Source organism: Pipistrellus hanaki (assembly GCF_964339955.1).
Source record: "Pipistrellus hanaki genome assembly, chromosome: 6".
NCBI classification, from domain to species: domain Eukaryota; kingdom Metazoa; phylum Chordata; class Mammalia; order Chiroptera; family Vespertilionidae; genus Pipistrellus; species Pipistrellus hanaki.
Genome location: NC_140508.1, coordinates 69,174,755 through 69,187,489, shown reverse-complemented (window position 1 = coordinate 69,187,489; position 12,735 = coordinate 69,174,755). Strand labels below are relative to the sequence as shown.

At 43.5% G+C, this 12,735-nt stretch overlaps 1 protein-coding gene across 2 annotated transcripts in view; it reads right to left on the bottom strand.

Moving 5' to 3' along the window:
- Window positions 1–1,985, bottom strand: part of DTNA (dystrobrevin alpha) — a gene marked incomplete at its 5' end in the record, with an annotated part of 293,426 nt that extends 291,441 nt beyond the window's left edge. The window contains one exon of one of the 2 annotated variants that reach the window (XM_084888339.1): window positions 1,752–1,985. The remainder of the gene's footprint in view (window positions 1–1,751) is intronic. The other variant, XM_084888342.1, reaches the window with a different exon arrangement.
- Between the last annotated feature and the right edge of the window lie 10,750 nt (window positions 1,986–12,735).

The following is a 12,735-nucleotide window of genomic DNA, read 5'->3' as shown; positions in this document are numbered from 1 at the left end:
ATAAATACTACTTTAATCTACAACTGAATAGGAAGTTTGGTTCACTATGACAAAAGGAAACTACTCAAAGAATAGTTGCCATATTTACAGTATTAAAATTAGAAAAAATTAATTGCCCCCAACATGTAGCACATAAATAAGAGGATCATCTTGGTAGAGATGTGGGAAATATATCAAATATAGACTTTAGGTACAGTGGGTTCATATATATATGTATGATTAGTAGGTTAAGAGTACAGCAAAAGTCCAGCTGGCTAGAATATTTCATAACTGTATGACCTTGGGTGAGTTATTTCGCATCTCCGTGGATTTCCTCATCTGTACAAGGTAGATGCTATTATGAGCTACTCTTCCCTTTATGGTGGTATAAGAATTAAATGAGATAAAATTAAAGAACATAGAACTGTGCATGCAATTTGTGGAGAGCTGTTTTTTCCTAAAGTTTCTACCTTTGGAATAAACAATATAAGTGGTGTGGGTTTTTTTGTGAAATAAATTAATAACTCTTTGTACTTCAACAATATAGGTAATTGTTACATTCAAAAGAACACACAACACACATCAAATACCAAGGGACCATAACTGACTACAGGAACCCTTGAAGGTAAACAACTCCAAAGGCTTTTTTTAAGAGCAAGAATGAATCTCATGGTGCTTACTTCCAAAGTGTAGATTCACTATGTTCCCCCCTAAGTTCTGCACGGATCTCCTCAAAGCCAAACCCCAAGTCTGCCAGAGGGAAAGTGGTGCTACCCAGTTGTACCCAAGCACCGCCTGGCCACCCCTCCGCTCCCCTCTAGGCTGGTCCTCAGACAGACACCTCTCCACCTCCCACCTGGGGTCCCAGAACCAACCTCCCGTCCCCTCTCTGTCCAGTGGAAAACTCCAAAGTGGGCAACAGGCGACTGATGCTGGATCCTCACCGGATCCGCCCCGCCGCCCCCGCGCCCCGGGAGGAGCGCCCACTCCCACGCAGCCACCGCGCACCGCAGCGCATGGCCACGCGCACAGACGCCACGGATTCCCCGGGCCCAGCCCTCCCCCCGTCACTGTGCCCCCCACGTAAGTGCCATCCCTAGCGGAGGTGGCCACGCCACTCCCACCAGCTCAGCCTCCAGGATGACCCAGAGGGCGGCGATGACAACAAAACAACTCAGCCTGCAGCGACTCCCGCGGCCGCTCCCACCGCCCGGGAGCCCGGGCCGCCGCCGGCGGGGCCCCAGAGGAGGCAGCGGTTCACCTGCGCGGCCCGCGCCCGCGCCCGGAGCTCCTGCCGCAGCCGCCCCGCCGCCCGCGGGCCCGAGGCACCGCCCGGCCCGGCGCCCTCCCTCCGCAGTCCGGGCTGCAGCGCCGCACACGCTCCGCGCCCCCTGCGGCCCGGCCCGCGCGCAGGTGGGAACCCCGCGAGTGGGCGTTGGGGCGATCCCCTGCCCCCTCCCCGGCCCCCACCACCTCCACCCGCGCTCGCCAGCGCTTCCACTCCTCTGACTTTCCGGGGGCGCCACGCCTGCGCTCGCCCCGCAGCAGCGGAGCCCGTGTCCCCGGCGCCCGCCCGCCCGGGGCTGCGGTCCCTGCGTCGCGGGGCTGCGCGGGGTCCCGGGCATCCCCGCCTCCCGCCGCGGCTCCGGGCGGGCGCAGCAGCCCAGCCCCGCGCCCACTCCTCGCGGCCCCCGGACCCCGCACCCCGCACCCCGCACCCCGCGCCCTCCCCTACGCCCGAGCTGTCACGGAGGAAAACGCCTCGCACACACCTTGGAATGGACCGGTGCCTCGTCCCCGACTCGCCAAACTCCTAGAAGGTGTCCATTAGTCTGCAGGGCGGTCTGGGCAGGGCGCAGAGCCGCTCTCCGATTATTTAATAATGTTGGAAGTGCCGGTCCGCTGCCAGAGTTGTGGGTCATGTGGGCACAGCAGCGGCTGGCTGCTGCCAGTACCAGGGTTTCCTGAGGATCCTGAAACTATGATCTCATCCTCCTCCGCCGCCGCCCCCGCCCCTCTCCGCGGGCGCGCACGCACGGCACACACACACACACATGCACACCAGCACACACGCGCGCACTCACCCTGCACGCGCCACCCGCCTTCCTAGGCCAGATATTCCTCCAGAGAAACACAGTGTTCACGCTCGTCATTGGAAAAAATAAAATAAAAATCCTTCCGGATATTTTTTTTCCGCTTTTGATTGATGTGCTTTGTTTATTTTCCACGGTTTCCCCCTCACACGTGCAAGGGATCAGAGCAGAGCCGCAGAATGGAAATTAAAAATAATCGTTTTCTGATGTTGACCCAGATTTTGGTCAGAACCCAAGGACTCCAACAGCACGATTTCAATTTTAAAACAGAGGCAGGGATATGCCAGCCTTGTCTATGGAACGGTAATAACATCTGAGAGCATGCGACGGGTTTCCTTCCCGAGCTGCAAACATTACCTCATTTATTTGCAGAGCATCTTTGCAGAGGCGGCGGATGGGAAGGCAACTAAGTAGTCACTTCAGAGACACAGAAGTGGAGGTCAGATAACATGACCTACGCAAGTACACATCAGTCAATATCTCTCTATTAATATTAATTGCATCGCTGCTCACAGGTTGCTTGTTCACTATAACCAATTCTGGAAACTTAGATTCTGGGAAATAATGAAGATATTCTTGATATTTTTAAAAAAGAAATTACTAAGATTGCAAATTAATTAGATAATTAACTTTTTATATGTGTTTTCATATAATTTTCTCTTATATATTTGTATGTGTCTCCAGTTTCATGTAATTTCTTCTCTTTTTTGGTGTAGGCGCTGTATCTCCGTATGCAATCATATTCATTTGTATTAACTTCTTAGTAATATCATGCAATGTTAGTCAATTATTTGGGGGGTTGTGATCAATTTCATAATGATTTGTATAGTTCACTCAAACCCCCTTGAGGTGCCTGATGTATGTGAAAAGCTGTGCTATATTTTGAAGGATATTGAGAAGTTTACTATTTGGAATCTGTCCTCCATTGGTGTATATTAAGTTGAGACAAAAAATTATACATATACTGAAAAGTCCACTGGTGAAATGCTTTCTTATTTTTGTTGTTATGAACTGTCACAAATTAAGTATAAGGTTCTCTCCTTTTCTTTTTTCCTATTTAATTTCTATTCCATGTTAAAAATATTTGTGTGCCCCATATTTCATCTGTCAAAGACAGATGATAATGAAAAGTAGGTACTTACCTGGGCTTTATTTTAAAGGAATATAACTATTTCCCCTAGTTTTCTACATGTTGAATGGAGAAGTGCTGAACATAACAACAAAATCTCAATGGCCATACCATCTCAATGGCCAAGGTTATATGTGAACTTTGCCCTTCACCTACACATCCACCATAAGTTCCCACAAAGAGCACTCAGTGTGGCTTTTGTTCAGGTGTACGTAGGAAAATGCAGCAGTCTTCTTCTAGTAATCTGAAGAGAAGAGAAATGGTATGAGAACAGGGTTCAAGGAGAAGGCAGAGGAATAAGCAGTGAAAAGAGCTGGGAAAGGGACAAATAAAAGGGAATTAAATTACAAGATCTGAGAGAGAAGAAGAGAAAAAACAAAAACAAAAAACAAAAGGACAAAGAAAAGAGAACCAGCTTTCAGGTAAAAGCTAAAATGTTCCAAATTTTGCTGCATGGAAAACAAAATTAGAAAATGATATAGTTTCCATATTGTTATCAAATATTATCTTTTGAGAAGCATACAGGAATGTAATGGCAAGGACACTAGGAGTCAGTCCTGTGGGACTACCCTGAGTGATCTCAGTTTTAAAAATTCAAGTACAGGATCCACTAGAAGAAATAAACAGTCTGACCTATCAATATGAGGTAAGTGACGATGAGATCAAATAGCCAGGGTATATACAGTGATTTAAGAATAAATTAACACTGAAATTCAGGGAGATAAATGGAAACCAAAAGCACAGGGATATTAAGGCAGGCAAAAAGATTTAGGCTTGCAGTATTCAAAGCAAAAACTAATAATAATAATAATAATAATAATAATAATGACACAATTTTAAAGTATTACAGATTTTCACAATTGCTTTTCATACAGTCTTTATTGAGCCTGATGATAAGAAAAGTAGGTACCTACCTGGGCTTCGTTTTAAAGGAACATAACAATTTTCCGTAGTTTTCTACATATTGAATGAAGAAGTGCTGAACATTTTCACTCATTGTTTTGGAAATATTTAAATTTTATGATCAGTCAACCCCAAAGATGTTGCTCAGTGTAATCCCCTCCAATCCTTCTCATCAAAAACACCAGTAGACAGATTCCTGGGCATAGAACACAACAGTGATTTATAATCCAGGATTTTACACAGGCTACTGGAGTTAAACTAGAAGTGTTAGCATGTAGCAGATGATAATGGCTTTGCAGTATCTCTGGGAGATTTCTGCAGAAGATGTGGAGGCCTGAATTGAACAGCAATATATCAAGAGCACTTTCCCTTTGATCTGCATACTCATGGCAGGATTTGTTTTAATCAGAGGTATATTTAGGTTTGAAGATTATAATGTGTTTCAGAAATGCATTACAACTTCAGGGGCTCAACATGCACTAGTGGTTTGTATCAGAATACCTTCATTTAGAGAAAAATATTTTTAATATGGCTACATACATGAATTTAAGGTTTATACTCATTTAGGCTATCTTTACCAAGGACAACAAATTACTGATGTTTACCATTTTGCTCTTACAATTTCTTGATTTTTAAAATAGTTCATGAGAATGGCCATAGGTAAAATCAGAATGTTCGCTATGATATATGTGTGTGTTTTATAAACATAGTGATATGGAAAGTGTGTATGTATTATAGCTCAAATAAGAATGATTACTATAACCTATGAGCTGCTAATAGTTTGGGGGCATGAGGCATTAAAAAATTTGGAACATTTAAAAGACTTGAATGACAAGAGTAGAAAAGAAGATAGGTTCAAAGGGTTGAAGAAGTAAAGACATCACTATTTTATCCATCAGAAATGCTTATATCCCCGGGTGTGCACTACTATTTCAGGGAAGAATGATACGGGGCTTGAAGGACACAAAATATATATAAATTCCACTCCTGGAGACACTGATTAGCCTTCAAGAAGGAAACATTCATGAGCAGTCCAACACAGGACTCAATGGAGCCACTGAGCTCAGGGAACTCAGGGTTGGATTTTTTGGGTGTGAGAGCAACCCAGTTTTGAAGCCAAGGAGGCCAGAAAGAACCCTTTGGTAGCCTCTGACTTTTCCATATACACAGCCCTTTGAAACTCCTGGGCCTCAGACAGAACACTGTCTTCTGACCTCCACTGAGATGAAGTAATTGTGTCCTAAGTATTCCTGAAACTTGAGGGGATGTAAATCTGTGTTGGTATTAAACACCAATGATACATCACTTTGAGGTGTATCTATACATATAAAAGCCAAAGCGACCGGCAGCCAGCTGGCTGGTAGCTATGGTGCACAATGACCACCAGGGGGCAGACACTCAAGTCAGGAGTTGCCTGGTGACAGCAACTTTGCAGAGTGCCTTCTCGCACTCCGGACCCCTGGGGGATGTCTGACTGCTGGTTTTGGCCGATCCCCACAGACCAGGTCAAGGGATCCCATTGGTGCATGAATCTGTGCACTGGGCTTCCAGTATTTATGTAGTTAATATTAGTATCCATTTTCCTGAGAAATGCATGGAGTCACAGCCCTGTCAGCAGTTAAGGAGTAATTAATAGCAAGTTCAGGAGAACTGAGGTTCTTCCTTGCAGCCCACCTACCTGCGCTCCCTGCCCCCTCCATGCAGGGCTGTGCCTTATCATGCAGCTGCTCCGATGGTGCATACGGTGCTCAGCCCAGGGTCTCCTCTGTAGACGTTTTTATGTTTCACTAAGATCCTCAAGAGAAATGCTGTTTGCATTCTTCACATTCTGTGACTGAAAGGGAGAACACAGCCTAAGAATGAGTGTAAGTGGTCAAGCGTATGTTGTTGTTTTAATCTCATGTTAGAATGTGCAAATATGTTGCCATTTTAAGTAGCTGTGATTCCACCTTGTAATAGCAATTCATTAAATACATGTTATGATGGTTCACATCTCTCAAAGACATCCCACCTGGGTGCCCTTTATTCCCGGGAGCATTTACTTTCTCATCGGACCATAAACAAAACACAAATGCTTCAGATGTAACTTCGGTGCAAACGTCACAGTGGTGATGGGGGGAAAAAAAAAAAAAGCCAGCTGGAGAGTCCAGTGCATATCATCCACTCACTTAGCTGCTCCAACTCTTTTAAGCCTTTTTTTTATTATTATTGTTTTAGGGCTGAATGTATTTGTTGTTTTGCCCAAGAATACAGAATATCATGATGCAAGGCATCAAAAATAATCCAATATTATAAAAGGCTAATCTGCAAATAGACCGAATGGTGAAACAACTGAACAACCAGTCACTATGATGTACACTGACCACCAAGAGGCGTGTGTGGAACACGGTGGGCATGGGCAGCAAGTGGCAGAGCGCAGAACATGGCGGGCATTGGCTGGGGTGGGATGGTGGAGCAGGTGAACAGGGGCACCAGACCAAAGTGGGGTACCTGTCACTGTCATCGGAGTGAGCCTCTGCTGGTTACTAAAAATTCTTTGCTCCTGTGTGCCATGGTTACAGGGCTCACACCTGCTACCTGTGCCTGCCCTGCTCACACCCTTTGCTGCTGCTGGAGTCACTGCCTGCGCCTGCTGCCGGTGGCCAGCATCGGTCCTGATTGCTCAGTGCCATCAGTGGGTGTGAGCAGTGGCTGCCGACCCTGATTGCTCCTGAGGACTTTTCCACCCTTTGCCCCATCCCCTCCTTCCCCCCTCCTTAGGGCTGATCAGGGCCAGCAGCCACCGCTCACACTTGCTGACGGCTCCAGCCCCAATTGCTGCACGCTGTCAGTGTGTGGGAGCTGTGGCAGCAGGAGCAGGGCTGCTGTGGGAGGGGCCGGATGAGGTGCAGAGGAGGGGTTAAGACCTGCCCCTGTGCCCACTGCAGTTTCCCGGCCCAACTTCCTTTCAAGGTACATGAATTCGTGCACTGGGCCCCTAGTATTGGATAAATATTGTAGGAAACAAAATAACAAATACATTTGATCAATGTAGATAACCAATCCAAATAATTAAGAGAAAAAAAGCTGCTATCTATTGAAGATGAATTATCTGAAGAGCTGTCCACATTATCTCAGGAAAATGTCAAATTTTTCCTTGATTTTTAAATCAAACCTAATGTTTTTAATATTGCCAAAGGAACCTGTTACAAAGTGGAAAGCTTAGTCAAAACAATTTTATTTATGTGAAATCAGTCTAACTTATTTCCCACTGAATTTATCTTTTACATATATCCAAACACCCTAAATCTCCTATATACTGACAGGAACCATGTTAACAAGTGCACATTTTAATTTAAAAGTAGTTATTCCCCACAGTAAATACCATATAATTATTTGATGCTGTGAAGCATTATATTTTATGAAAAACTAAATGAAAAAACAAACAGGGAGAAACGAAACTAAACTAACCAAATTGTAATCTTTAAATCTGCAAAACCAATATGTGAGTGGATCCATAATTAAAATCCATTATTGGAAATAATGAATTACCGGGATACATTTTGAGATAGTTCAAAGTGATAATATATTTACTAATATGAGGTGATAACACATTTATTAATATGTAAGTTATCTCTGTTAATTATGAAGTTTATCTTTTATTGGTGCCACAAAAATCATGTATGATTCTCCTATTTTTCTCCTTTTTATCCCTGACCTGCATTACCAGATAAGTTTGAACATTCTTCATGGTTTCAATACATTTTCCTTTACACACTGCTCCTACTTTCTCCTTTTATGTCAATCAGCTAGAGTCTAGACTGAAAGGAACAGGCGCACTGAGCGTTTCACAATGTTTTGCTATCACTACAAGCCTTATTTTGTACTCAGTTCTTAACCTATGCTCAGCATTGTCTGTGCTTCCTACTAGACATACATGACAATTTCCTGATTTTGAAATTGTCATTTTTTTAAATTTGCACAAAACTCAAAAAACATTTTAAGATTCTCAAGGACAGGGTCTATGATGAAAACATTTCTTTCTCTCCCTCTCCCTCGTTACCCTAGAGAAACAAGCATAGTTTTCTCCCATAGGAGGTGCTTGAAAAATGCTTGGAGGCATAAGAGGAGGGTCATGGTGAGGAAAATTAGAAAATGTTACTACTGGGTGTAGGCAGCATGTAGACACACTTTTTAAAGCTTGTCAATACTCCTTACAGAGCATGTTTTTTTTTGTATGTTTTATGTGAACAAACTGAACTGGATACCCTTGGTGCCTTGCTTTTGCTATTGGTGTACATACACCCTTTTCTTTGCATCTTTAAGACAAACCAAAACAATATTTTTGGATGACAGAGTTGCACTGATGTAAGCATATTCATTTAAGTATTATGATCCAAACTAGTATGGAATATTTCTCTTTGTAATGATATTTCTTCAGTTTATCAAAGAAAATAATTGTAACTCTACTCGTCTGTATCTGTGCCTTAAATGGTTAGAAGAACAGACTCTCGGCATTTAGAACATATTTTACAGTTTACATTAAAGGAAATAGTGGATATTTACAGATCTGCTTTTTTACTTCAAAGAAAATAGATGCAATTTACTTATTTTATAGATGTAGAGTGAATACTTTAGGATTATATAAAGTGTATATTCTGTTCCAAATGCTCATTGTCCTCTTCTTACCATCATCCATAATATATTCTCCAGTCCAATATTATTCACCCTCCTTGAACTCATATGAAATACCCTTAGAAACACTGTCTTAAAACCTAGTCACATAACCCAGACTGGTGTGGCTCAGTGGTTGAGCGTCAACCTATGGTCCAGGAGGTCATGATTCAATTCCTGGTCAGGGCACATGCCTGGGTTGCCAGCTCCATCCTCAGTGGGGAAACATGCAGGAGGCAGCCAATCAATGATTCTCATCATTGATGTTTCTATTTCTCTCTCTCCATTCCTCTCTGAAATCAATAAAAATGTACTTTAAAAACAAACAAAAACCTAGTCATATTATGTGTTCTTTTAATACCAATCATTTTATATGTGTTAGGTATCAGGATTGTCCAGGATTTCACCAGGATTGTGATCTTCTTATCCTACATCTCTCTTACATATTTCACATATCTTGTCGTTGTTCAGTAAATACTTGCTGATTGCTTTTCTGATTAACTGAAAATATGTTACTGTTTTGACATGACATTGCCCCAAATATGAAAGTGATGTGTTCTTTTTCTATTTACTATTAATCTTCATGCATTTTTAGGTATTTGGCTATATATTCCTAGCATAGCATTAAAATTTTTATAGTAATAATTTAAAGTTTGATAATAGAAATCTTCTTTCTATATCTATGAATAAATAAATAAAAATTAAACTTACATAAGTTTGTTGTTTAGTTACAAGGAGTAATTATCACCCTTAAGTTTCTACCTTAAACATATGGGATTACCATAGTATCACTTATTTGGGGTAATGTAATTTTACTTCAAGAAATTTTACAAAACAAATATGGAGGTACTTAAGTATAAAGGATTTTCTTTCACTGATATTTTTTCTCAGTGTTGCACATTTTTCATAATCTAAAAATGTAAGCTGATTTATTTTTCCAATTATATGCTCATCATGCTACAAAATGGCTCATATCTGTTCAAAGAAAATGAACAAATATTTCAATAATACAAATATTTATTGACTGGCTAATATATATTTAAACACATTTATTTAACAATAGTTCATGTCAAAGAGCTGCAATCTACAATCAACAGTCGTTAGGAAATTCAAATTTACTACCTTAGTTTTTATTTCTAAAATAAAAATCTCAATTATAATTTTCTTCATGTCCTGACTAGTAAACCAAATACCAAAACTGGGACCCACTCTTCTGCTCCCTCCACTTCATCTGATGTGAAAACATTGCTGCTCCTTTAGCTTCTTGGCTGGGATTCTTGTTACAAGGCCATGACAGAGCTCCTTCTCCTAGATTTTATTTGCACTGTTTCTGAGATCCCTTTCACCTGCGAAACCTTTCTGAGATAAGCAATTCTCAGGCAACCAGGCAACATCCACCTGTGGGCTGTTCACACTCCCAACAGGAGCACTAAAATAGTTAAAAGATTGTTTTAAGCTTCAAAGTAGTTATTCATGGAAAGTCAATAACAACTTTGCTGGCCTTATTTAACACTTGTTTTATGGTCACTACGTGTTGTGTTTTGTGTTGTTGTGTTTTTTTTTTTTTTTTTAAACTTCCAATACACGTAACGAACCCATTATCCAGCTGTAGCAATTATTAACCCAAAGCCAAACACTTCCACATCCTCATTCATCTCTCCTTTCACATTATTTCGAAGCACATGTAGATATCACATATACTCGTCCATAAATGTTTCAGTCTGTGGTTGTGCAATTTTAACTTGGAGTTACATCATGGGTGTGGATAAAGCAGAACGCCATACTATGTTCCGTGTACAGGTGCTTTACTTGTTTTACCTTGGCCCGATTTGCACACATACCTACTTAAAGCCAGGGTGGTTAGTCATAAAACAGACATCACACACGCCATCACGAGTGCACGTGTGTAGACAGAAAGCAAGTGACATAAAGGGCTGTTCATTTTGGAGGCTCTCTTCACTTCTTTAGAGACTGCTCTTTTTTACCCGGATGGAGACAGCACCATGGACTACAAGCCGTGTCTTTGTTTTATAGCCGATGCCACGAGGCAAAGTAAGGCCGTGGTCAAGATGTCTACAACATTCTGGTGAGTTTTTATCCTATTCAATTACATGCACCTGAACAGGCTTTGTTTACGTGCAGCCTATATCACTCAGGCACGTGGAGCCACGTGTTCCGACCATAGGTTCAAGCTTACAACTACAGCTGTTGGCTATCCTGGTACTAGGAGGGCCCTGCCTTCCACGCTGGGACTTCCACGTGGCCATGAGAGGACGGTGCCCTCTCATCAGTCTGAGGCTTGAACCTGTCCAAACTCTGTAGCAGCCTCCCCACAGGTGTCCTTCCATATTCTCTCTGTTTCTGTCTCAATAGGAGGTGAATGGTGGGACAGTCTGATAATATGGACAGATGCATACATCCTTGTCCATGCACAGGTCCCCAGAAGCCTCCTTGTCGCTTTGAGTCAAGCCTCGCCCCGCCTCCACCGGGGGGTGACCGCTGCCTGCCTGGCTCTCACTGAGGACGCCATCTGTCGGCTCTAGAACGTCATGGGCAACCGCTTCCCCCTCGTTCGTGGCTTCCCTTTCAGAGGTTCCGTCACCCGCGGTCCCCAGGCCTAAAAAAACGGGCCAAGGAGGTCCCGAGGCCTAAAAACGGGCCAAGGAAAGTAGAAAAAAAAACCAACGAGGAGTCCTAAGAGTGACATCGGAGCCTCAAGGTGACATCTCGCGATATCAAGGACATGGGAGCTTCAAGGTGACATCTCGCGATGTATCGCTGGGGACACGAATTCGCTGGGGGCGGTTCTCATGCAGCAGCCATCTTGGTTGTCAGGTCGGAGGTCTCAGTCTCGCAGGGCTGGCGCCCGGTGGTCGTGATACCACTTCCCCTCGGCCCCTAAGCACGAGGGTCCCAATGGCGGCGATTCGGACCGGAAATGCCAGAGAGAGATGCCCTAAAGTGCTTCCTGTAGGTGCAAAGGTGAAAGGTCTCCTATGGCCTTGCGTCCCCTAGCGTGGTCCCCAGGAGGGTGAGGACAATACAGGGAGAAGTTTTTAGAGAGACCGCATTCACATTATATATATATATATTTGATTTTTTACAGAGAGGGACAGAGAGTTAGAAACATCAATGAGAGAGAGAGACATCGACCAGCTGCCTCCTGCTCACCTCCCACTGGGTACACATAACATACCTTTATCACAGCATGTCTTTTAATCGTGCTATTTTATTAGGTATTGAGGCGAATCTCTTCCTGGGTGTAATGTATGCATTCAGCTCTATCACAGGTGTGCACGCACAGGCGAGGCGGTATGTGCAGGGCTGGGTGCCCTGCAGCCCAGAGGGGCTTCCTGCCAGTGGAACCCAGCAGTACACACGTGAGGGTCTCTGTCAGCGCAGCACTGCTAGGACGGCTGCGGGACTCGTCCCCACCAAGGCCTCGTGTGCATCCGTAGTTGCTTCCTTTTTGCAGCTGCATTTTACTACCCTGCACGTCTGTCCCAGTTTGTTACTGAGTTCCCTGTGGATAGGCCTTGGGTTGTGTAGTGTCTGGCACTTCTGGATAAAGCTTTAATGAGTATTTAGGTACACGTGTTTTTTGAGGGTCTGTATTTTTTAAAAATATATTTTTATTGATTTTTTTTTTTTACAGAGAGGAAGGGAGAGGGATAAAGTGTTAGAAACATCAATGAGAGAGAAACATCCATCAGCTGCCTCCTGCACACCCCCCCCCCCTAACCCCACTGGGGATGTGCCTGCAACCAAGGTACATGCCCTTGACTGGAATAGAACCTGGGCCCTGTGAGTCTGCAGGCCCACGCTCTATCTATTGAGCCAAACTGGTTACGGCAGGGTCTGTATTTTTGTTGTTAATCCTCACCAGATATTTTTCCATTGATTTTTAGGGAGAGCGGAAGAGAGAGGGAAAGACAGAGAGAAACATCCATGTGAGAGAGACACATAGATTGATTGCCT